Here is a 27,146-nt window from a genome sequence, read left to right as displayed (position 1 = left end):
AACAAGATTTTGGGATGTTTTTAACAGTCCTGAAGCTAGGCTGTAACTTTCTGTTTGTGTACGGGTTAAAGTAAACCTACCATACCTCTACAGGTGTGTGTAGCTTTATATGTGAGCTTTGGACAGAGCCTGGCCAGTTGTTTCCTCTACCTTTATGCATGACTAACCATGTTCTCACTCAAGCTCGTAACACATAGACATAAGATCTTCTTTTCTTTACGTGCAGTAGAAAACAAAAGAGAGAAAAGGACCTGGTACCAAAGGTGAGTTGAGTCAAGTCGAGATCACAGGGGGGTTTGCCAGGATTTGTTTGCTCTGAGGTTGTCAAAATTAGACTAAAATCATAATAACACACTGTGATCCTAACATTTCCAATAACTTCAGAGCATTATAAATTGCAAAAGTAAAATTTTATTGTATGTGTTTATCTAACGAAATATTCTGCATCAATCCATATTTCGTTGCCGTTTAGCCTTTCAAAAATAACATTTTCACTGCAGTAAAAAAGATAAAGTGGACTCCCGCATGCAAAGACATCCCGCACCTGTTAATGGGACAGTCTAGCAGTAAGCTAACAGCACCATCAATTACATTTATTTTTTCATTCATATCACATTATCATGTATCTGCATTTGCTTGGCGAATCCATCAAGACGCCAACACTTTATTTATGTTGACGAAACTGACAAGTTACAGTCATTAAAGAGAGTTGATTAAATAAAAATAGACTAACTCATTTAATACACTGAATCACTTCACTCAAATTGAGGATTTTGTTCGAGGATTTTTATTTTTTTCTAGGGTGATGAGAAAATAGGAGGGGGAGGGGGTGCTCAGCTTATTTTAGAAAAAAGTAAGGGGGGCTCCAAGCAAAATATGTTGGGAAACACTGATGCAAGAGCAAAGAGGCATTAAATACCTAGCAAAAAATGCAATAAAATAGAAGAAAAACTGTGACCATAACGCAGGCCCGTGTCACACTAAGCAGTAATTTGAAAGTTAACATCTACAGTGTATTCATTAAGATATCAGACTTGCAGAATCCTGGGATGAAGGGGGAACTAATTGAAACAATGCATGATGGATTTCCCGAGACATTCCTCAGAGGAAAGCAACTTCTCTACCGAGTCTCGGCTTGTCAGATCTCCTTACTGTAGGTCACAAATGATTTGTCAAGCTTTCACTCATTGGGGTCTAAAAATATATCTTCATCTAAGTGAGCTTTATATTCTCAGCCTCAGGTTCAGCCTTTCGCCTAAGTTAAATGTTAAATAGAAATATGTGATGCACCTTCGAACAGATGCTTTCATGAATCATCTAGGAGAGGCATTCTATTTTAAACTGCTGCACTTTATATTATGTTCATACACAGTGACCGCACGGCACTAAATCCATCCATTCCAAGCCTGCATTAAATCTCAGGGTCAAGAAAACACAAATCTTTTTTTAACACAAGTTTGATTCTATCCTTCATTACCTCTCTCATATCCGTCATTTTTCTGTGTAGCTGAGTGCCAGTAATAGCCAGACACCACTTCACTCTCTTCAAGCGTTGTACGCTCCGAGCACTTTGGATCAAAATAAATCCCCCGCAGCCTGAGTTTAAGCATTGTTTTGCTTTGGTACAGGGTTTACAAAGACTAAGGCCAAACCGGTGAAAGCAGTGCACAAAAAGGTACAAATCTGACAAAATCTAGCAAGAAGCACACCTATTACTCATAATACCTTCTCAATTTTTTTTTTTCACATTTGTACGACGTTCACAAACCTCCTGATTGGGAATGCATCAAGCTTCAAAAGCCTGAAAGCACCCTTTGAATCTCCCGTATCAGACGGATTAAAGAAAGTGATCAAAAGTGTGCGTCAAGAATCTAGGACAGCTTCCGCTGAGGCTCTGAATCGCCACTTGCTTTAACGGCGACATCAATGGCAGCTATAGCCTCCTTTTGAGGCAGTGTGACAGCGGATTGTTCTGCTGTGATCACAGAGTCAAACCCATCATCATCATCATCATCATCATCATCATCATCATCATCTTCACAAGCTGCTGCACCTGCAACTTCCGGTGCTGAGAAATAAAGCCAACGCGGAAGTGCCAAAAACTGTAGTTCTTCAAATGGCCACTTGAGGCTGGTTCCAAAAGTGAGTCAATCCACACAGACATGTTAAAAAGCCCGACTTTACAGCAGAAATAAACATGTTTACAGCTATGTTTATTAGGGCTGTCGAAGTTAACGCAAATTTGTTTTAACGCCACTAGTTTCTTTAACACATTAACGCAACTTGACATTTTTAAAGTTGTAGCAGGTTCAATTTTAAAGCTAGAGTACAGATACTGATATCATATGAAACTAAAAAAAACTAAGGAATCCATTGGTTCCAACCATGTCATACAAGCCAAGGAAGCTAAATAATAAACTTTTTGTTAAATTTTGGCAAGGCAAATGGGCAAGTCATAGTGAAGTCAGCACACTGACACACTGACAGCTGTTGTTGCTTGTTGGGCTGCAGTTTGCCATGTTATGATTTGAGCATATTTTTTTATGCTAAATGCGCTTAACTATTTTTATTGATTAACAGCCCTAATGTTTATATAACGTACAAATTTAAATTATATTAAGGCTTAAAATTATGCATAATTGAGGGCGTGGCTGCTTTGAGTGAAATGTGGGAGCCGTACCAGGTTGCTAGCTGAAAGCTGTCTGCTCTGCTGCCTCACCTGGGCCTGCCTCAACTCCACCCACAATCCACCTCTTTGCCCATTTAATTTTTTTGGATTAGCCTTGAGCTTCACAACGGCTCTTCAGAAACCTGTGGGTGCGACGTCACATAGATTATGTCCTCGGCTGAGGACCATGCATTGGACTGCAATGCTTGGTCATATATATATATATATATTTGAACACAGAATATTAAAATTCACTATCATGATAGGTGGTCAATTGTGCAAATTGTATTGAGTGTTTTTAATTCACTTTTTCACCAGCTACAGATGCAGGTTCTGAGAGCACGGAGGCGGTTTGCAGAACTACTAATTCATGCTAACACCTCACAATATTTCATTTCCCAGACACTAAGTATCACTCCTGGGTGAAAGATAAAGTAAGAGTCTAAGAAGACTTCACCAACCAAATCCCCAAATCTGGTGTTAAAGGCTCAAGTTTATCACCTCCCCCCTTGAGGTTTCGGTCACTTTTATCATGTTGAACGTCCTCTGTAGCAGAGAATATATCCTGCCAAGTCCTGGGGTTGCTTTGTATGTACTTTGATAAGAAATGTCAAGGACTTTTCAGCCCTCAAACTGTTTCTATGTTAAACAGAAAAAAGAAAAAAAAACTGAAGGAAAAAGGCCAACATTACCTATAACGTGTGGTATTGTGCCATATGGTCCCTCAGAAACACCTCAAGGCCACACATTCACACTTGGAGAGCACGATGTCGAAGCAGCCTATAGAAAGAAAAGAGAGAGAACTGTTAAACAGCCACACCGTCTTTATTGAAATAGGTTATTTCCCATTACCATCTTGGAGGTAAGGCATAGGACATTCAAAGAGAAGGTCATGAGAGGTCAATTCACCTCCACCGCTGAATGTTGTACTGAATAATACTGCATGCATTAAAGTGGCGTACGTGGAGAATCACACTACAGACTGTGTACATTTGACACGGATAATATGTTAACCTCTGTTGTGTGACATGATCTGAAACACACAGGTCCTATACAATGCTTATGTTTGCTATGAGCCAATCATGCAACTAGGCTGAGAAACCTTTTTACAATTCAGGCAGAGCTATTATGATTTATAAGGAATCATCTTCCCCTCAAACAAAAAAAAAGCCCTATAAAAATCTCCTTAAAGCACAGTGCAGGAGAGAGGGGAGATTAGATTGGTTTATGGAAAGTTATTGAAATAGAGCACAGCGGGGTGTTTGTGCAGGGCCCCGGCTCCCAAGTGACATTATAATCTCTCGGCTACAACTGAACACACATTATTCCTCTCCTTTCTCTTATTTTTTCTGTGTCCAGTCGGCCCTATACAAGCCATTTGCTTGTCTAAACACTCTGAGAGCTGTATTGTTTGTTTGCTTTGCAAAATATGTGTGGGAGGAAGAGTGCCGGCGTGCATGCGTTCGGCTTCATGTATGAGAAACTGAAAAGGACAAGGTCACGCATGTGCAAAATGGTTGTTTTTTTTGACGGTTTGAAGGTAAAATGCCATCATCTGCTCTCGAAGGAATAGAAGCATATGGTCCCTCAAAAGTGATAAACGAGGGTGAGGATGTATGGTAGTCTGAACGGTGTTAAGGGGAATGAATGAATGACACCTCCTTTCCCCCTCCATTGATCAACATCTTTATATTCCTTTCTCTGCTCGTCCTTTTGAGGTGTTTATACGCTGCTTCGCTCATGCGTTCGCCCTCCCACGCAAGAACGGCACGATCCAGCCTTTCTAGTCGACGCTGCCGTTGACTGATTCTCTTTTATTGTACACACTCACACTGCCGTTTCCTCCGTGCCTCTCTCCGGGGACTCCTGACACACCTCGTTCTCTCGGTTCAAGATGTATTGTGTGTCCTCCCGCTCGCGCTTGCCTTGTGATCTTGTAGAGGATGTCGGTCTGATGAGTGGAAGGCTTGCAAGCGCACCACCAACGGTGCTCTGATTTCTGGGACAGATCTTGCTCGTCAACAGTTTGCCGTCGACCAGGGGACCATACAAAAGAACAATATAAGCCTCCGTTTTTTAGCAGGTCCCTGGGTTTAGCCTGTCAATCGCAGTTTTAACAACGCTAACTCAGGATGCACCTCCCCTATACTGTAAGAGACTGCAACTACACAATCCTTTCCAGACTGGAAATATCTAATCCGAACTGATCTGAGAAGGTGAATCGTGGGTTGATGCTGATCACATGAAATTTGCCCATTCATGAAGTCATTATTAGCTTTAAAGGCGTAGCAGCCACAGAATCCAAATAACCCATTATTGACCCAGTAGTGCTCGTCCTTTGAGGTGTTTATACGCTGCTTCGCTCATGCGTTCGGCCTCCCACGCAAGAACGGCACGATCCAGCCTTTCTAGTCGACGCCGCTGTCGACTGACTCTCTTTTATTGTACACACTCACACTGCTGTCTCCTCCGTGCCTCTCTCCGGGGACTCATGACACACCTCGTTCTCTCGGCTCAAGATTCATTGTGTGTCTTCCTGCTCGCGCTTCCCTCGTGACCTTGCAGACGATGCCGGTCTGATGAGTGGAAGGCTTGAAAGCGCACCACCAATGGTGCTCTGATTTCAGGAGCACATCAGTTTGCCGTCGACCAGGGGACCATACAAAAGAACAATCTAAGCCTCCGTTTTTAGCCGGTCCCCGGCTGGGTTTAGCCTGTCAATCACAGTATTAACAACACCGACACAGGATGCACTGCACGCCGCACCACTCAAGCGTTTCCCAACTGGAAATCTTTAAGCCAAACTGATCTGAGAAGGTGAATCGTGGGTTGATGCTGATCACCTGAGATTTGCTCATTCATGAAGTCATTATTAGCTTTGAAGGCGTAGCAGCCACGGAATCCAAATAACCCATTATTGACCCACTGTCATTAGCTGTCTTAATTCAAACTCCATTTAAAAGACACTGCTTCAAGCAATTACCTACTGTGGTGCACATTCAGGCTAACAAAATGACTGAGGGAATTGAGACTCTAAAAGATGCCAAGAGCACGCCGCTTCATTATAACAACACAACAAGCCTATTAAAATAATTCATAATGCATTTGAAATCTGTTCGTCCTTCGTTTTGTGACACGCTGCATCAATCTGATCCGTAATTGGTGTATTTACAAATCAGCAGCTCGATAATAGGGTGGTATATTACAAAGTCTTTCCTTAGCAGCTCAGAATCAGCCTGTATGATGAGATGAAACATTGAGGGGGCATACTCAGAACAACTTAAGGTCATGAATGTTCAGGAAATCAATGCACGCCCATTAAAAATACAATAGAGGGTTTTAAGGGGATGTAGACAACTTGGGTTAGCCGTGTTGTTTGCCAATTATGTATGTAGTGCTTAATGAGACAAGTATCATTTCTGTCCCATTTTTGCCCGATAAATGCTCTTTCAAAACGACTTTTATTGATTTGCTATCGTCAGACCGTTGCTGTTGCTAAGCATACTGCTGGCTTTTGTACAATGTGCTCAGAGCAGTGAGAAACCTCCGGATCTGGAAAGTGAGGCCAATGCCGAGGTGCCTTAAACTTGCATTCTTTCTCATAGCCAGAAGGGGGTGACTCCTCTGGTTGCAAAAAGAAGTCTGATTGTATAGAAGTCTATGAGAAAATGACCCTACTTCTCACTTGATTTATTACCTCAGTAAACATTGTAAACATGAGTTTATGGTCTCAATTGCTAGTCTGAAGTCATCTTCAATACAGCATGATGTTCATTTAGTAAATTATGGTCCCATTTAGTCAAATGTCAAATAGACCATAAAGCAGGGGATGCTTTAGGGCATGGCTACCTTGTTTGACTGACAGGTCGCTACCACGGTGTTGGCCGGTCTGGGTGTTGTCTGTGTTTTTGTCTTGAACTTTAACCCTTTCAGAGTGTGTTTTCAGTCCATGAAAGTTAATTGTAACATTTTGGTCATCTACAAATGTCTTTCTCAGCATTCGGTTGCACTTGCTCCACCCTTTTGTGTCACTTCTGGTTGCAAAAAAATCAAGATGGCGACGGCAAAAAGGCCAAAACTCAAAGCTTCAAAACCATAGTCCACAAACCAATGGATGACGTCACGGTGACTACGTCCACTATATGATTCATGTTGTACAGTTCAGTTAATTAGCTAACAACCAGATTCAGAATGACTAAAAGAGTGAGAACTTGACTTTGTGTTCAGATGTGTTCAAATCTGGGGCCATTGTCAACATTCTGATGAAAATTAGATGTTATATCTGTAAGAAGACGTTCATCTGTTTGGTAGCAATGTGGCCTTCTATAAAGAAGGTGTCTGAAAGCTTGTTCAGCAAACAAACTTGGCTGTTTCTAACTCAATACTGCAGTGAATTTAATTAATTGTTTCAGCCTTCCACCTATAAGATCCAGACTTGGCAGAAAAGATTGCCTTCTCAAAAAAACAAACAAACACTGAACTTAAGTTCTACAGAATTCTGACAAAATCACGACTGTTTCAGAACAACAGGTGTTTCGGTTTAACAAGTGACTGTGTTAACTGTGTATTTAAAATTGATTGAAGGCTTTTACGAGGACACCTACACGTCACCAAATTTAAAACTCATTTTAAAACTCAATAAACTCAAAACTGTGAGTCTGTCGTGGTATTCTACATTCTGTGCATGACCACAGATCACGTAGTTGGAAGCATCTAGTGACTTGTATGCTCATAATTTCTCAGTAATATGACGTTGCACGCTAGGTTTTTCCACATGGTATATACAGTATCTGGCCACTGAATATGGGGCCACTTGCTAATGTCTTCTATTCACTGACTAATAATACACGGATCTGGAAAGTCAATTCGTTTAGGTTGCATTCACAATCTTTGGTGGTTAATGCCCTTGCATAGCTTGACAAGCTATTGTACTCTGCTGTACCTCCATTGACAAACTGCGTGTGCACACTACATCATCATTGTTTGCAAACTATCAAAGGCTCTATTTAATAGAAAGCACCTTAAAAAAAAACAGGAAACAGTTTATTTCCAGTAGATCCAACATAAACCATCCTGCTGTAAAGACTTGAGCACTAAACGTGTGTTAATCCACCACTGAAAGTTCCTAACAAATGCACTAGATAAACTAATTTGAGCAATATTTTCTAAGAACTACAGTGCCCAGCTGTTTTAGGAAATTACTGAGTCTTTTTTAATGATGGAACTATATATTTGAGAGCCATTTTTTAAAGATTATGTCTTCAGTAGCGATGACTTTGGTTGAGATGAGTGGAAAGTAGCTGGAATGTAACTAACACATTGTTCGTTTTGGTCTTTTCATGGGATTTATTCACAATAAGAAAAATATAGAGTAGTCTTTCAGACGCCAATGATGAATTATTTTTTGTTAGATATTAAACTTATGGTATTCAGACTTTGGAGCCATTACATTAAGACAAATAGCCAAAGTGAGCACAAGAGCAGACTACTATCAAAGTAATTAGGCCAGCTTTTAGATTGAAATAATTCTTGTTGGAGCCAAATTAGAAAATTAGGGTCATCATTTGTGAAAAGGCTTAGATAAGGCCCTTCAATCACATACTTCGGCATATTGAGCACTAAAAGAAATGAGCAAAAAAGGGTTAAATTATGTTGACTATTCATATGCTTTTAGTCAGCAGAATACCAGTCTGCAGTAGAGGGAAGAGAGAAAAGCCAGACTAATTTGTTCTTACAGTGTCAAGGCTGCAACCTCTCAGATGTGTTTGGTATTTCTAACAAAAAAATACATTAAAACAACTACAGCCACCAGTCAGCACAGAAATAATGCACAATTAAAATATTCCAGGATTTAGATCAAGGGTAGGTATTTTCATTTTATTTCAAAGATCAGTTATAATAGCACTTTAACTGTCCTTGTGCATCGTAAGTGAGTGATTCTCTCTTTTTCAGTAAAATATGTATCAGTCACGAGGCTGTGAACAACAACTACTGGCAGCTGGCAATGGTTTTGCATACTGGCTCAAACTAAAACCCCTTTGTGACCACAGTATGTTGTTGTTTTATTCACTCCTCAACTTACTAGCCAGTGTACACCAGAGAGGCTACAACACATGGTGTCGTCCACATTACGCATCATTGAGTCATTAGCAACTGGCTCGCGCTCAGCTTCAAAAGAAGACAAGAGGAAAATGGACAAAAACGCCTCTTCCACAATCCTCATTGGACATTACACACGTGTCAAAGTTGTCAGTGGGTATGAGGCAACAGACAAACTGGGGACTCAATGACAAGCCAAGTTTTCCCCTCTGCAACAACGTCCCACATTGCACCTCCTGTGGAGAAGTGTAATCACATTTTCCGCAAGGGTGGTTCTAGTGCCCATGAGAAAAGGGTTTATCGAATTCACACACATTGTCATTACGCAGTCCATGTGGTTTCCCCCTCAGTATCTGCGGCCACTTATATCAAGCCGGTGCGGTTTAAAGAGCATCAAGGCTGAGAAACACACACACACACACACACACACACACACTCACTTGCTGTTACGCTGGGAGTGCTGTAGATAACACACAGAGGGAAATTACAAGGTAGGTTGGGGGATGTGTGGTGAATTTTATTTGGCAGGTTTGTGAGCACACAATAGATTTACTGTTGAATCCCTGAAGCAATAATTTGCCAATATACACTATTATACAATTTTTTACTAACTGAATTATTGTGATTAAAGCTATTGCACAATTTTAAAACCGTGTATCCATTTAACTTGTCATAGCCTATGGCTTTATACTTTTATTGAGTTGTAATTTTAGCTTCCATAAGTGGTGTCCGTGTCAAATGTCATGGCAATCCATCCAATGGTTGAGACATTTCCCTCCACAGATAAGAATGTCCATGAACCTGGTGGTGCTAGCGGGTAGGTCCAGGATCAAGTCACGAAAAGTCATGTGGACACATCATCTGGGAACCATGGAAATGGAAATTTTGTGCCAATATATCAAGTAGACGTTTTATAAACTTTGGCCTGCTGTGGGAGCTAGATTTAAAACTCAGGGTATCAATAACATCATTAGCATGTATCCTTTGGGGACCAAACTTTCATGGAAATCCATCCAATAGCTATTGAGATATTTCAGTCTGGACCAAAGTGGTGGACCAGTGGGCAACTCTGAAGTCTGAGAAGTGCAGCATACGGAGGTGTCTTAAATTTTTTTTAACCAAGTTTAGCAATCAGGGGGCAACTCTTCTGGTTGCAAAAAAGAAGTCCTCTAACATTTATTACCTCAGTAAACATTGTAAAGATGAGTTTATGGTCTCGCTGGTTTCAAGTCTTCTTCAATACAGCATGACGTTCATTTAGTAAATTATGGTCCCATTTAGATTCAAATAGACCATAAAGCAGGGTATGCTATAGGGCATAGCTACGTTGTGATAGACAGGACACTACCATGGTGTTGTCTGGTCTGGCAGTTGTCTGTGTTTTCGTCTTACAACTTGAACCTTGTGTTTTCAGTTCATGAAAGTTAATTTTAACCTTTTTAAAGGGTAGAAGTTAAGACTAAAAATTATTCAACATTGAGTTGTACTTACCTCCACCCTTTTGTGTTACTTCTACTACTACAGTCTATGTGGTGGATGGACTGACTGACTCATTGCCATCACTAAAGCACGCTAGCAGCATGAAAAATAATCAAACCGAAGGCAGAAGCTAAGAAATCTTGGCTTTAGTTCCTAGTATGGATCAAGCTCCAAAGACACTACATCCCACACGATCCATAACGCAACTGAACAGTGCCTGATCCCTCCCTGCATGGTAAACGCTCATGTGTGTCTACAGGCTTTAATGCAGGCTTTTCATTACAAATGCGTAGTCTCCAAGCCCTAGGCAAGAAAGCCCTGATGGTATCACCAGGGTTATTTTTCTAGACTTTGGGAAAGCTCCTCTGAGAGCCACAGAAGATGTTATAGGAGTGTTTTCATAGCGGTTGAGTGGAAATCCATTTTAACAGAAAAATGTTAATAAAACAGTCCAGTTGCCAGACACGATTCTCAGTATTGGACGATTCTGCAAAACCCCAGTTTTATTTCAATAACAAAAGTTTTTTTTTTTTTAGGTCCACTACCAACATTATTCAAATTCTCGTTTTCTACTGTATCTGGACCTGGCAATTACAGTATGGTTATGGTTAGGAATAAAGGTCAACTATGTTTATGGCATGGTTAGGGTTAGGCAATTTAAACACTTTAACACTAAAAGCAAATAGCCTGGTTCCAGGTCAGAAGGCAAAGGTTAATTGCAGGTTAGAATTCCAGTCTTCTGCGTGAAGAACATATTACAGGACCATAAATCAACCTGACCTTCCCAACCTTTTTTTCCACTTCTCTACATATAGAGCACTCAACTTATTTCATTGACACTGAATGCTGGCTTTCATGATGTGCAGAATCATCCAATATGGATGTTACTGGGGTGAATAAAAGCTATAACACATATCTGTCAATCAGCTTGAAAATGGACAAAATCACAGGGTGGACAACAATCACAATGTCAAAGTTTGAGAGCAAAAACCATGGATGTATTATAAGAACTGATTACCGAACCCCATGATGGCGCATATTCAGTCAAATGGGAATTGCTCACCTGGAGCATACGGCAAAAAAGTTTTCTAGCTTACGGGTTAACTTCTTGGGTATGCGACCCACTGAATATGCTAGCCCCGTCCTCGAGGTCCTGCTAGGCCCAAAGACTTCATTGTGATGACGTCACCGATATTTAAATCACTTTTCTCGACTCAAAGACAATTTTACAAATATAAAAACCCTATTGATCAAAAATCCAAAATAGTAAGAGTCATAGACCATTGACCTTTGATGTGTCCTGTCAACAGTTTTACAGACATCTACAAGCCTTTAAGGAATTTAGTGTGCACAAAAACTTTGCACCCATGTTTAAACTAGTAATTATTTCGAGTTGATGTCGCAATTGGGCTTGGGTTTGGCACGTCAGCTCTATAACGCCACGTAATTACTTTTAGCCTTTGAACGTATTTTTTGACGCCCTTGGTATACTCAAACACTCACTAAACTTGGCGCATATCAAAACCTGTGAACATTGTGAGACAGCGATTTAGTTCCTGTGTGTTTAGTGGGCTCAATAGTGCCCCCTAATGCGTGGAAGCGCTTAGTTGGAACATAGTTGTGTTGATATTTACAAAGTTTCGTACCAAATATACTGTATTTCCCATTGGCTTCCATTAGCTCTGACCAGCCGGAAAGTCGGTCATGTTGAACATGGGTGCAAATCTTTCTCCTCCTTGTAAAATGAATATTAACAAACAAAATCCCAAATGGCTGACTTCCTGTAGGGAGAAAACAATGATCCCAACATCAAAAGGATGTCAACTTTTTTTGCAACTCTGGCATGCGTTTGGTAGTGCTATGCAGCGCACTGGCCAAGCCCGATCTCAATCACGCCAGAACTATGCAATTTTGACCAGTTCTGAAGCCTGTACCAATTTTCATGCTTTTTGGGGCGCAGGCGGATTTTTTGCTGCAATATTGCAAGTGGCCACCGGAAACAAATGGAAGCAAGGCTGGGTGGTGGCGCCATATCCAGTTCTTATAATACATCCAAGGCAAAAAACAACTGATTGAGTTACCATAATGTTCAGGACATTCATGATTGGACAACAACTTAACTAAGACACCTTGTTGGTTTTTCCGAACAAAAACAAAACTAATCCATTTAGAAGCAGAGTATCACTTGTTTAATGTTCAGTCTGTAACCTCCATCGTTTCTCCATTATAGATCTTGAAGTGGGCTAAGAAGTTCTTTGGCCTGTTTAGAAGTACAAACTATGTCATCCCTGACGTCTTAGCATGGAGGAGTACAAGTATGTTTACTCCAGTTAAATGACACAGGCGGACTGGCCATCTGGAGTCTTTTTTTCACTGGGAGGTTGGTGGATGTGTGGGCCAGCAGTGAGCCGAACAAAGCTTAGATCATGTCCCCACAGTGGTTGTGGATAATGGTTGTTCTGTGTAAGCCCAGTCCATCTTCTACCCCCAGGTAATGTTACCTTGGTGAAATATAATGAGTGTCAAAATGTAATAATGAAATGTATTGTAAAATTGAAAATGAAAAGGGCAGGGCTAAGAATTTCAGAAAAAGAAAAACCTCAGGCAAAAGTGGCTTAATGCCACGAATTGATTCATACATTTGGCAGGATTACAACAGTTTTGCTCCTTACATCATTGTGTGTTTGCATATTGTCGTTACTGAGTCTAAGTACTCTGTTCTCATGCCTTCAAGTGCCTCCGGGATTTATTCCCTTGTGGCGAAAGGTATGCCAACAAACATCCGGAGCTTCAGAATATGTAAAACAGTCAACCACATGTGCATTCAAGTGCCCTCTTCAATAAAAGATCATAAGCATAAGAGCTCAAAGAGAAGATGTAAAGAGGCCTGCAGCCAAGCACTTTCAACTGTAAAAGTATTGTGAACAGAGTGGACGTAACTGAAATCATTATGTTTGCTGCAAGGTTTTCTAGATTTATAACTTCAGACATCTGTCTCCAAATGGTACGACTACGACCAACCAATGAGGCCGAAACCAGGCCAACAATAGTGATTTGTCAAATCAGCCTTCTCATTTATGTCGATGACACCACTGCGTTGATCAATGGGGACACAAACTGTACGGCCGTACGGCAAAAAAGTGGAAACCGGCGCAAGCCTTACAACTGCACAGTCCAATATCAACCGGCAAAGCAGTGTTGTTGCCCCATTAATTATGAGCATGCACACATGTGAACTACTTTCTAACTAGCAGCATTTCAACGTATCCTCACACAACGGTTCATACGATATCTTACGAAAAGTTATTCCTCATTTTTCATTTTGCGTTTTTTACGAATGTCCAGCAACACGTCAATATCCGCTCATTACATGCTGAGCCTACGGCCTTTTCGAAATAAACTTATAATAATAAACCATCTTCACGGGAAATCACTTGGTTAGGTTTGGGGCAACAAAACTACTTCATTAGTTTTAGGAAAATATCGTGGTTTGGGTTAAAATAACTGAGCTTGAAATATTTGCTTAGTCTTAGGCAACAAACTACATAGGTTTAGGAAAAGATTGTGGCTTTGGGTTAAAATAACTAAGGAAGTGGCATTACTTAAGTAAAGGAATTTACATGACAAATAAGTCAATGTTTCGGTTATATAAATAACTATGCTTAAAATACTTGGTTAGGTATGGGCAATAACATTACTTGTTTATGTTTAGGAAAACATTGTGGTTTGGTTTAAAATAATTACAGAAGTGGTGTTACTTAAGTACAGAAGTTCTGTAACAAATAAGTCAACGTTTGGGTTAAAATAGTAGTGATACTTAAGTACGGAAGTTACGTGATAAATAAGTAAACGTTAACTTCTGATTTCACATGGGATACGAACACCGGTCTTCTTGGCGAAAGTCCAGTGTTTTTTGACCACCCATCCATCCCAACCTCCCACCTATGCTGCATTTGTTACGCTTTATACAATTATTACAGAATTACAGTGGATTACTTTTCGTAGGTATAGCTACGAACAGTGTATGTGACCAGCCTGAGTATTGTGTGGTGTAGTACGTATCTACCCTGAAACAATCAAAACAGAGGAGAGAATCCATAACTTTGCACACCCATGGTTACTTTCTGAGTTGTAAAATCCTGCCTCAACGGAGTACAAACTGCTGTGCATTGTGCTGATATCAGAAAAGCCTTTAAACTAGTCTTCCTGGTTTGTATTTCATCTTCTCACTGGTACCTGTGAGCAACACGCCCACACCAATGCAGACCTTTTTTACTGGGCTATTTTTGATGTGAAGGTGGCCTAAGAGGGCACCAAACAACTCTACATATGCTCTGGAGTAGAGGACACACTGAAACAAATATATGCCTCTGGATTCAACTTCAGTGGTATTATTGAAATCATTGCGTGTTTTGAGTCTCAAAAAACAACCTGAACAAAGCCTATTGTTGCATCAGGATCTTAGGACTCCATATGCTCATAGGTGAAGCAACAAGGAAAACAAAACAGTAAAGCCTGTAGGTTTATGGCTCTACAAGGGTTCCGATTTCAGGCAGCATGCCTTTGTCAGTTTGTTACAGATGTAGCCTCACCCAGGCCTTTATATAGGCCACACCCACTGAGGCAATCACCAGGGGCAATCATGACAACAGGTTACAGGTGTGTCCAGCCTGAAAGAGAGTGGATCGCAATTTGAAATAAAGAGATAAAGCTTCAAGAAGGGGTTAAACCTTTTTTCAAAAAGGAAACCAGGAAATGTAGTTCCCTTTGAAGTAAACTGTAAAAATAACAGTGTCTTTTCACAACAAATTATTTAGTCTATCACCCTCCGTTATGTTGCTTTTAGCGGATTTCGTCCCTATAATTAAACCATATCCTTTTGTATATCCTGAAAGTATTGGTTTAACTACTGTGTTCTTTTCCAGCCTCTATTTATAAAAAAAAATCCACAAGGGCACTCTAAATTACAGCATGGTAGACCATGTAAGTACTGTTACAGTTAATAAAACTATTGAAGCTGGGGTAGGCAGGTTGGAGCATATATGATTTAAAAAAAAGTTATTTTTATAAAACAGTCCCTATATCCTGACAGTAGTGCATGAGACAGGTAATCTGAAAAAAAATCATTTGCATCTGTGTCCAAAGGTGTCCTCTGGTGCTCCTAATGGCATCTGCAAGATTTCACAGACCCGAGGAAAACAACCAATCAGAGCCGAGCTGGAGCCTTGCCGTCTCTGAGCAGCGGTCAAACACTCGCAAACTCCGATTAAATGGTCAAACTAGGCAACACTGATCAAATATGAATCAATATTATATGACTGTGATGCCTATTTCTCTATTTTTCTAGTTTGTGACCCGGCAGCCATGTTGAAATCAGTTGAGGAAATACCAAGCACCACCCATCAGCCGGAGCAAACTTTCTCATTTTACAGCTAAACAGGACACTACAAGATGTTTCTGAAAACAATTGAGGTGAGAAATAGGCATTACAGTAACAGAATATTAATCCATATTTGATCAGCCTAATTTGACCGTTTGATCGGAGTTCGTGCGTGATTGACAGCTGCCACCGTTGAATGAACAGCCAATAGGAACGCTCTCTCTCTGAAATGACCTGTGATTGGCCAAAGCCTCCCGTCATGGGCTACATTTTTTAAAGCCTGAAAAAAGAGCCATGAGGAGGTGCAGAAGTCTAGTTATCTCTCAGAACACTTGTATTACAATATGCTGAAATGTTATTATGGAATTTTTGCCCAATGATGGCAAATATATTCTGCCTACTGCAGGTTTCATATTTATTATTTATATATTTATATTTAATATTTATAGAAATTGTATTTTTAAGTTGTATTGGAAATGCTAAATTAAAATTTTTTTTATCTACTTGATGATCTGCGTTGAGATAATAAATTGCATCAAGTCTCAGCTACAAAATAATCTTAATCTTGGTGTATTTAGGGAAATAAATTATTTTGTTCACAAAACAACTATTCTTTAATCTGTCTTTACTTTTCATACTGCAATCTAGAATAGGCGAGTATTACGGGTAAGCATTCTTGGCACTTTTATTTCAGAAACACCAAACTTAACACCTCATTTTCCAAAATGTGGTGTTGTGGCGTGTAAGATATAATTCAGAGAGGAAATATTTCAATTATTTATTCATTTCAGTAATTTAGGAAAAAATATTTTATTTGGTTAAAATGGCCCTTAAAGTCCTAACAATATTTATTTTTAGAATCTATTTATGATTGACATTGTGGATAATATTGTTTTTTAAGTCTTTTTCTTTCCGTCAGGGGGCTTATTTTCTTCTTCCTGCACTTTACTTTCCATTCTTTATTGGCATTTGTTTGGTTTTAACCCCTGCAAATACATAGAAAACACAACAAAAATAGTGTCTTTTGTATTCATTCAGCTATTTTCTGCCAATTGTTACACATAATTGCACACTGCACGCTATTACTCACTGTGTTTTGTAGGGGATACATGCTGGGAAAATTACAAAATGAGGAACATTCAAAAAATAACCAGCATGAATGTTAAAAAAATGTCTTAATTTCGTAATGTGGTGTTTCAGAGAGAACACAGCTGTGATCTACTGCCTTGACTGTAATTGCCTCCAAAGGGTGTGGTACTGACTTACTTTGTCCCATTTGTCCTTTGTTTCAAAGGATTTATGTCTTTCGATGTGGCCCATGTTGAGTATCTTATTGCTTATTTATGAAAGGCATATGCTGTGGTTCACAAGTTTTCTGCAAAATATCTCCAACTTCACTGAAACAGGAAATGCACTGTTGAATTCATCAGTCACTGTGGCTTCAAATGAAAGCAAATGAAGCACAGAGTGGATATTCATTGAGGCTGGGGCATGTTAGACAGCCTTTGTTCCTTCAACAACAGGCTCATTCTGTGCACGCAAAGCCAAACATATTATTCCAGTAGTTAAATCACTTCATTGGCTCCCACTGTGCCGTACAAAACCATCTTCAAAATTCTACTCTGTGTCTGTGAATTGAATGTGGGTTCCTGTTTGTCTCTGGGTGAGCACACATTCATTGCAATGTAAAGCATGTGGGGTTTACTTGGCATTAAATATGCTATCTAAATCAAATTGCCTTGCTTTATTTTCACTATATGTGGGCTGTTAAACATGCTAGTTTTACTGCCAACTATTGGTGGATGTTGTCCTTTTCTTCTCTTTCAAGGGCTGTCAAATAAATCTGACTCGGAAACATGTCAATGGAGAAGCAAGTTGGGACGGGTGGTTGCACAAATATAGAAAGGCACCGGTGCATAGGATTACGTTATATTGCTATGTTTTGAGTTATAATACAACTCCTTCCATACGTATCATTACAAACAAAGGAGTTTTACGGATTTAAAGTGCGGAGATTTGTTAGCAACTGGAAATATCATACTTTTGGGTCATGCTATCCTCACTGTCAAAACACTGATTGGGCATAATGATAAGAAATAGTTTCTTTAATACAAATCATAATTCAAGATGTAACAGGACAGAAACAAAAGGTGCGGTTAACCACTGTTTCCATTGATCCACTGTTGCATCAACCCAGTCTCATGGGAAGGCGTAATAGCGCAACGTTCCAACGATATTCCGCATGTCATGACAACGCATTTTAGCCTTTTCGTGTGACATTGTATGCCTCTTTTCACATTTTTACGTCACGCAACAAAACTACTGTAATGGCCACCATTAGGTTTGGGCAACAAAAGCACTTAGTTAGGTTTAGGAAAAACTTCATGTTTGTGCTGAAAGCTCCAGTCAGTACCTTTGAACAAATATAATAATAGAAAAAATAACTTTTATAAAACTATCACTATATTCTGACAGTAGTGCGTGAGACAGATAATCCGTGAAACAATCAGTTCCTTTGTGTCCTCCTGTGCTCATAATGAGATTTGCAAGATTTCACAGATCAAAGGAAAACAATCAATCAGAGTCGAGGAGTCGGAGCATGATTTTTTTCACTGATTATCTGTCACATGCACTATTGTCAGGATATAGTGTCCGTTTTATGAAATATTAAATCATATTTGCTCAAAAAAGGAGAAAAATGCTACCAACTTTAGCTTTAAGCCCAACCATGATGTTTTTCCTAAACCTAACTAAGTGGTTTTGTTGCCTGAACCTAACTGCGGACATTTCTGTAGCTTTTATTTGCTTGACGTAAAAATTATACGGGAAAAGAAGCATACAAATTTGACAAGGGAAAAGGCTAAAATGCATTCTCATGACACATAGATGGTCCTTGTAATGTTGTGTATAACTATAAATAAATAACTTATAAATAAATATATATATGAATATTTTTTTATCATATTTGCTCAAAGTGTGTAAACTTAGTAAAATATGTACGGAAAGAACGTAACATAAGTACGGAAAACATGTCACAAACGTCACTAACGTAACCTCAAAAATAACTTCACAACACTTCGGGACACGGACACCGGCCACCTGGTTGAAAGTCCTGTGTTTGTTGGACCCATCCACCTCCCATCTCGCCCACCATAAGCAGTCTCTCTCGCTTTTTATTCTACGTCACTAGCTCTGAGTGTAGCATATTTACGCGGATGCATTTACATTGCAGTCAGTACACAACATGGCATACAAATGACATGCCAAAAGCAAGAACAGCGCTCTTATTGCACACAAAATGTAGAACATTGAGTCATTTTTGGAATGAAAACATTTAAACTAAACAATAACGTGTACAACAGCCTTATTTTTAGCTTAGAAACCATACGACCATTTATAAATGTATCCAGTTAGCCCACATACAGGAACATGGTATATTTAAATAAAAATATAAAGATAAACTTAAGCAGAAAATGCAGTTACAAGGTTTCCACACAACAAAGATACGCTTCATTTTATGCAGCGTATGAAAGAAAAAAGCTGTTGAGTAATATTCAGCTGTTATCACTGAGGCCACCCCTGGTTCTTTACTTTAAAACCTTGTCAGACACATTTAACTCCTCTCTCTGATACAGTATTACACGCCCATTTCCCTCCCTGTCTAAGATTAAAAAGGATCCTTGCTACAAGTCACTTATAAAAAGGACACCCCATCATTCACAGCATATTTCTGATAGAGAGCCAAACCATGCTCAACTTTATGATTCAGTCTCACAGTGGATGATTTGCATCCTTCAAAACCCATCTCCCCGCCGCCTGTCACTGGAGCTTTAGCACCGCTTGTCAGAGGAAGTTCTATGACTGGATGGAAGCGCTGCCCTCCGACGACACAGCTTCTCAATTGGTCTCAGTTGTTTCCAAGATGATTCAGAAAGGCTTTTAATAAGGAAATCCAAAGAGCTCACGGGCTGCACGGGTAACTTCAAAGCGAGGTTAATATGGATCCTCTGAGCATTTTCCGCGCTGCCACAAACTTTACACAAGCTGAAGAGCGGACAGAATTATTCTCTGTCAAGAAAAACTCACTTTTTCAGGCTATAAAATGTATATTTATTTTTCTTGCTCTTAGAACCTCGGGGCAAGTTTGGTAAAAGAATACTGCAGTAAGAAAAAAAAAACATAAAGAATGACTACACAATAAATACAGAGATGGATGCTGCCCCGAGGCTTAACCTGTTGTGTCAAACACCACACGCATACATGATATCATAACTATCCCTGCAACTCGTTTTGATCCTGAAAAGCTTATAACCCATTAACCTGAGTTCAAAAGGAAAGCACTTAAGCCCGAGGCTGCGGTCGAAAGGTACCCAACCACTTTTCCTCGACCTCGATGGAAAACGTCATGAGGTCAAGGAAAGATGTGAAGGAGAATTCATAAGGACAACCGTGGTGTTCAGAGAATCCGACTGCACTTATAGGCTCTCCGTAATGATGCTGCGATGGTAGCAGGTGTTTGTGACGCAGGTCTGCCATGGTGAAACTACAATGTTCCCAAGATGGACTTCAAAAGGTGCATGTTCACCCTGTGCGGTGTTAAATAGCTCTTTCAGTGACAGGCTGCTTCACCCACGGTGTGTAAGAGAGAAACCGCAGGTCCCTCTGCTGCTGGAACACTTTACATCAATATATAATAAAGTATTATCTTATGTAACGTAGACAACCGGTGAAAAATATTCCCTCATTTCCAAGGTTGGAATTGAAATGAAAAATAAATGTATGTGATAAATATTGAGTTAATTGTTCGAGTTATGGAGAAGGGTAGGACCATGTGCTGTACTTCTTCCTACTCCTTATTGTACATGTTTATTGTTGATTATTTCTTTATTGACTGTTTGCTAAATGTTCTAGTTGTTATTCTTGTTTTGTTATTTTACTGAGGTATTTGTTATATGCAGGGCTGGCTCTAGCCCTTTTTGTGCCCTAGGCAAAATTCGGAATTGGAGCCCCAGAACCCCTAACTCTAGCCCCGTAAACCGCAACACACATCAGCCATCACAATGATTTTAAGACTAAAAATTAAGATTTTTTATTTTCATAAATAACTGTATTTATTATAATATAAATAAACAATTGGTCCCTGATTTTGTTGGCTTAAAAATGTTTAGTCACTACAATTTACACTTTTATTAACAAATAAATGCGGCCGAGGAGATGAAAAAGTGTAAGAAAGAGAGTTACAGGGATGAAAAGTGTATTTCTTTCTTTCTTTCTTTCTTTATTAATTCCTTTGTTACCTCAATGCAGTAAATGAGGAAAGGAACCAACAAGCATTTATTATTATTATTATTAGAAATATTTATTTTAGAGGGCGACCTGCACCCCCCAGAAGGTTGCGCCCTAGGTGACCGTTACTTGATTGAAATAAATAAGAAAATAAAAATTAAAGTGAAACGAAATGGTTGTCACTGTCCAGTCATATTTATCAACATGAATCCCAATTAATATATGACTGTATGAAAATAATATGTAATATAAGCATATCCTATGTTTTCATGAACGGCAGAATGGTGCGTCGCTTTAAAGGGACTGTTTGTAACTTTTTAAGCGTATAAATGTAGCGGGTCGCCACACATGTGCGTTCGCATATGCGTGCTCGCGTGTGGCCGGAACCTCGTCTCCGCTGCCTGCTTACCTTCACTCAGACAGAGCGCGCATTCTCAGGGTACTCGCTCCACCTCTACTAGACGTGAACGCGCGCTCACTCCACACTGCAGAAGAGTTAGTTTAGCTCTGAGAATATCTTGTGAATGTACAGGGGACGTTTGTGCAGAAATAAATGCTGCAGCTCCTCCAGACCAACAGAGGTTTTCCTTGTCTTGTGAAGTGACGGGGCTCCTCCACGTGTTACGTTGTCGTCTCGTTACTGACCGGGTGCCGGTGTCTCCCTGCGGCTGCCGGCTGCGGTCGGGAGGCGATAACGTAACTCGTTGAGTAGCGCCGCTGCCTGAGCCTGCGCTGAAGCAGGAAAAGCCAACACTAGGATCAGCATTGATTCATGGAGAGACCTTTGTCTGGTCAGCTAACATTACTGCCAAGCAGCTGAAAAATAGAGTGATATTGTGCTTTTAGCTGACGTGTGTCGCCTCACTGTTTTGAGCGATGCTCGTCCATGTCTATTTAGAGCGAGCAAGCGCGATCTCGACGCTGACTTTCGTTGATTTCAAGGCCACAGGTGTCGCTGTTAACAAGCATTTCTGAAAGTTACAAATAGTCCCTTTAAATGTTGCGGCCGCAAGGAATTGTGTGACGGCATTATCTCCTTTCCTTTGGTAAAGGATGGTCCAGTGTATCCTATGCGAAAGGAGATAAGAAAGGAAGCATTGAAGTACCTTTCCTTAGCATTTAGAGGATTCAAACAGCTCTCATCATAGTTGCTACTTGGATACTTCCGGTTTGATTTCATACCATTAGGAACCTTCCTAAGAGAAAAGGACTTTTTGACCACAGCCCTATAGAATAGGTGAACAGCTTTACTTAAGAAAAAAAAATTCTAGAGGTCCATGTGAACGTCTAGCAGCCTGAGTGCAATCTATGCAATTTCCCCTCCGTCACCAAGACGGAGTGAGAACAGCTGCCTTTCAACGCACTATCTGGTCCCGCAGCTGACATCAAAATCCTGACACACATACTATTGCACATGGCAAATTCATGACATGTGCACATGCTGCCAGAGATGAAAGCCATGAGTCTGGTGGTACAAGGCATGTGGGAATAGATGTACAGTGACGAGAGCCGTGAGGCCTGGCTTAATGAGGGGGGATTAGTGAACCATGATAGGGGCTCTGGTGCGCAGCTGGAAGAGGCGGCGGCGAGGCTGGGTAGTGGCGAGGGGCTGGATGGATGAGGGAGTTTGTCAGGTAGAGGACGGGCTCACCTCAGCTCCCAGGAACCTCTTCCGTGAGATGGAGGGAGCGCCGACCGATAGATGAAGCCAGATTGTAAAAGCTGACAACTGCAATCAATAGATTGCGCTGCGAAATTAACTCGCTATCATCTTTTTTTGATATCCCGCCGAGATGGCACAGAGGAGGAAGGCAATTCCCAGGTTCGACAAACGTGACACGTCTTCTCAGCACCGCAAATGTTCATCATTAATTTTTCAGCACAAACATTAAGTGACCTTCGAGCGCTTTATGAATCTATTTCTAGTTAATTGCTTAATTTTCCAATAATATGCTATCAAGAGGCCCTTTACTGCTTTGCTATTCCCATCATAGCAGATGGGACAGATGGGTACAGATATTTTTGGGAGCCAGACTTCAGTATTAAGGACCAATAACTGTGACATATTTGTCTTGTTTATTAGGTTTTGTTCACTGCTTTGACTGCTATCTCTGTATTGCTCTCGTGTGGCGAATTCTCCGACATCCAGTGGCGAGATTTATCTATCAGTACCGACTATCTCTGAATCAAATTTGAGGCTGCACTTCTACTTATGATCTGTATCATGTGAACACCAGAGAGTGGCACGGCGAAGGTCATCCAAGCGTCTTCCAGAAATAGTCGGTGCTAGAGGCTTGGTGTCGTACTGACTACTCACAGGGCTAGTTGGTGAACTGCAGAAGCTGGCGAAATAACCACTAACATACTAGCAAGCTGGGAACATGCTAGCACTAGTCAGTCACAGTCATATTCAGGCTAGCTCTCCAAGCTGGCTGCAGTTAGCAAAGCTTGTCGCTAACTCAATCGCTAACAGGACAACAATTCACTCAATTTATTTAAAGTGATCTAACTTTTGTTTAACAGTGACACTTACTGAAACAATGTTGAATTCTAAAAGGTAGTGTAACAGTAACCCAAGAGAGGAGTCATAAAGTCAATAAACTGACTCTGTAGTGTCATGTACGTGGAACTCACACTGGTCTGTCTTGGTCTTGACTCTGTCTTGACCTCCCATGGTCTTGGTCTTGACTTGGTCTCAACCCCCCAAAGTCTTGATCTTGTCTCGGCCTCGATACACTCTGGTCTTGGTCTTGACTCTGTCTCACCCTGCCATTGTCTTAGTCTTGACTCGGTCTCGCCCTTCTTCGGTCTCGGTCTTGACTTAGTCTCAACCCCTCAAAGTCTTGGTCTTGACTTGGTCTCACCCTCCCATGGTCTTGGTCTTGACTTGGTCTCAACCCCTCAAAGTCTTGGTCTTGACTCAATCTCGCCCGCCCATGGTCTTCGTCTGGACTTGGTCACAACCCCTCAAAGTCTTTTCTCAGTCTCGGTACACTCTTGTCTTGGTGTTGGTCTCGGTTTAGGTGGGCTTGACTACAACACTGTAAGCCATCATACTGGTCAAACCATGCTAAGAATGTCTAAAGCAGAAAAATCGCTGTGTATTGACATGAGCAAAGGTGCAACATTCAATTGTAAAAGGATGATTGTGTTTCTTTTTGTATGAATTGCATGGTCTCACTACTATAGACTCCTGCCACAGCACTTTCTAAAAACCTCTTTTGTGGATCAGTTTGAACTCCAACAGCGAAGGGCTGAATAAAAGTGGAAGGGAAGCTTCCTCCATTTTGGACTCTATGCGTCTCCGTTTCCTCAAAGGTTAGCACTGTCAAGAGAGTTTGAAGTTGAAATCAACACAAAAGATTACTTCGCCCCCAAAAGCAAATCCAGATGTCAACAATTCCATTGAAACAAATTGATTCTGATTGCTCTGATTATTGATTTGGCTGCCTTAAAGCAGTACTTTAGTGATGAGAAGCATTTTCATAAGGTTAGGGGCCTTGTTAGAGACAGGCAAGGTCGAAATCGATGCAGCCAAGGGATAAAATGTCTTGACTTTAAGTCCCTAATATGGGCCTGGCTCCGAAAAAAAACCTTGCTAAAACTGCATAGTGTAGCCTACACCATCTTTTTTGGAATGGGTAGGAGAGAGACTGGAAATGTGGCTTTACTTGGCAGACATATTTGGATCAACTTTCTGTTTCTCCTCTCTCCCAGCCAATGCTGGTCTCTTATCTATATTCAGTGGATGCAATTAAGTAAGCTTAGTCTAGGTTCACAATAGACCATATGACATGCACATGACTTGCTATAATTAGACTCCTGGAAAGAGCTTTTATATAAGACAATGAGCTTTACACATGACAGTTATCCATCCAAAAGACTGCGGTTTTACTGCAGTGTTTTATCATTACCTTATGTCTCATGGTGATGCTGATTGCGGAGATGTTGTTGACGGAGGAGGTCTCTGCCTACACTAGTTTCTTTGCCCTAGATTTCATAAAATGTTACTTTTAGTCTAACTGCCGTTGCCTTTTTACAGTATGTGTGCCTGCCATTCTGGCAAGCAATTTTTAGTCTTTAGAAGAAAGTTCCATCAGTCCCATAGAGAAAAACCTCACAGGCACACCGTCAAACACGTCTCTGACATTTTTGGGGAAATCAACCCAATTTGCCTGGCAGATTGCGCTTTTATTTCAATCATTGTAGTGCATTTTGCCGGGGGTATGGCGCCTCCTTGCCATCACTTACCTGAACTCCTTATCTGTTTTCTTCCCCTGAAAGCAAAATTGAAACAAGCACGGATTAACTCAATGTCACGGCAGCTTTGTCCCTGGGATAATGGGCGACAATGAGCTCTGCAGTGACAGCAGTAAATGATGCCAATTTTCTCAGAGAAAGGGAGAATGATGGAATGAGAAAAGAAGAGTGGAGTTTGGGGGGGAGATAGCTTAAGACTCTAATCCAACTTAAGTAAATCAGAACGCTCTGGGTTTTGCTGAGCGTTTGTCCTGCTGAAGTGATTTATATCATCCAATCATTGTGGTGCAGCCAGCGCCGAATGCTGACTGGAGATATGTGACAGAATGGGTTTAAGAAGATTTGGTGAAGAATGTCACATTTGTGTGAAAAGAAAATTTGACATGTTTTGTCTTAAGGGGATAAAAAGTTTGGATGAAATTTTCCTTCACTGCTAAGTATGAAGTCCCTATTCATCAATACATGCCCAGTTAACCATAAGCTCCAGTGCTACACGCTAACTTTAAGCGTTCACTATAGGTTTATCCAATGTAAGACTAGCGATCTGTTGTAGGTTAGTAATGTCTCAACTAAATGTCAAAAGTGCTATCCAAAACAGCTAGTTAGTTTGATTAAACTTCACAGCAACATGAGCAAGAGAATATTCATACCCAGTAGCGATATGAAGGGGGTCATCCTCCTTGTTGGTAAAATGACCAAAATGCATCCTCCTTGTTAACCTGCCATCCACCCCCTAATAGCAGAGAGTAACGTATTCTCATACAACAGTTAGTATATGTTGTGAAAATGTATTATTTTTTTTTTGTGCGTTTTCCAGCGTCAATTTACACTCCAGTCTTTCCAAAATAAAGTCCAGTCTTCACAGGAAGGAATTTGGTTAGATTTAGGCAACGAAACTACTTAGTTATGTTTAGGAAAAGATCAACGTGGTTAGGCTTAGGCAACAAAACTACTTGGTAAGGTTTAGGCAACAAAACTACTTGGTTAGGTTTAAGCAACAAAACTACTTGGTTAGGCTTAGGCAACAAAACTACTTGGTTAGGCTTTGGCAACAAAACCACTTGGTTAGGCTTTGGCAACACAACTACTTGGTTAGGTTTAGGCAACAAAACACTTGGTTAGGCTTAGGCAACAAAACTACTTGGTGAAGCTTAGGCAACAACACTACTTGGTTAGGCTTTGGCAACAACACTACTTGGTTAGGCTTTGGCAACAAAACTACTTGGTTAGGTTTAGGCAACAAAACACTTGGTTAGGCTTAGGCAACAAAACTACTTGGTGAAGCTTAGGCAACAACACTACTTGGTTAGGCTTTGGCAACAAAACTACTTGGTTAGGCTTAGGCAACAAAACTACTTGGTTAGGCTTAGGCAACAAAACTACTTGGTTAGCCTTAGGCAACAAAACTACTTGGTTAGGCTTTGGCAACAAAACTACTTGGTTAGGTTTAGGCAACAAAACTACTTGGTTTGGATTAGGCAACAAAACTACTTAGCTAGATTTCGGAAAATATAGTAGTTAAGTTACGCCACATGGAAAAAGTGACCAATAAATCAATGTTGACTGGTGGTTTCATAAGGGGATACAAACAGTGGTCTCCTGGGCGAACGTCCGGTGTATTATGACCCACCCATCCACCCCGTCTTCCTCCCTAAACGGTGTTTGCCGCGCTCCATACTTCCTTGCTCACAATTCCGTGGATTACATACAAATTGATTTTGTGGAATATACACGAATTACGGTGCATTTACGTTCCGTAGGTATTGCTACGGACGGTGTATGAGACCAGCCTGCAGAGAGAGTGCAGGGGCAGAGGGGTTACTAGTTGAATAGTCTGCCTGACTCATTGATCCCTTATCTGACTTTGTGCTGTGTATTAATGAAACCATGGCGCTGTCCGTGGTGCTGAAGTAGCAGACGGATTTGTAATTGCGCCTTTTTCTCGCCTTTCTGTCAGTTCTGTTTGCAGATCTC

General features: G+C 40.5%; 1 protein-coding gene across 2 annotated transcripts in view; it reads right to left on the bottom strand.

Moving 5' to 3' along the window:
* Positions 1 to 27,146, bottom strand: part of LOC119474606 (leucine-rich repeat and fibronectin type-III domain-containing protein 2) — a 176,455-nt gene that overhangs the window by 42,426 nt on the left and 106,883 nt on the right. The window contains exon 4 of one of the 2 annotated variants that reach the window (XM_037746715.1): positions 3,361 to 3,448. The gene's annotated coding sequence lies outside the window, so the exon portion shown is untranslated. Of the gene's footprint in view, positions 1 to 3,360; positions 4,346 to 27,146 lie in introns of those variants that run through there. The other variant, XM_037746716.1, reaches the window with a different exon arrangement.

Source organism: Sebastes umbrosus, chromosome 16 (assembly GCF_015220745.1).
Source record: "Sebastes umbrosus isolate fSebUmb1 chromosome 16, fSebUmb1.pri, whole genome shotgun sequence".
Classification (NCBI taxonomy): Eukaryota; Metazoa; Chordata; class Actinopteri; order Perciformes; family Sebastidae; genus Sebastes; species Sebastes umbrosus.
Note: the sequence above shows the minus strand (reverse complement) of the source record. Positions and strands in the feature narration are given on the sequence as shown.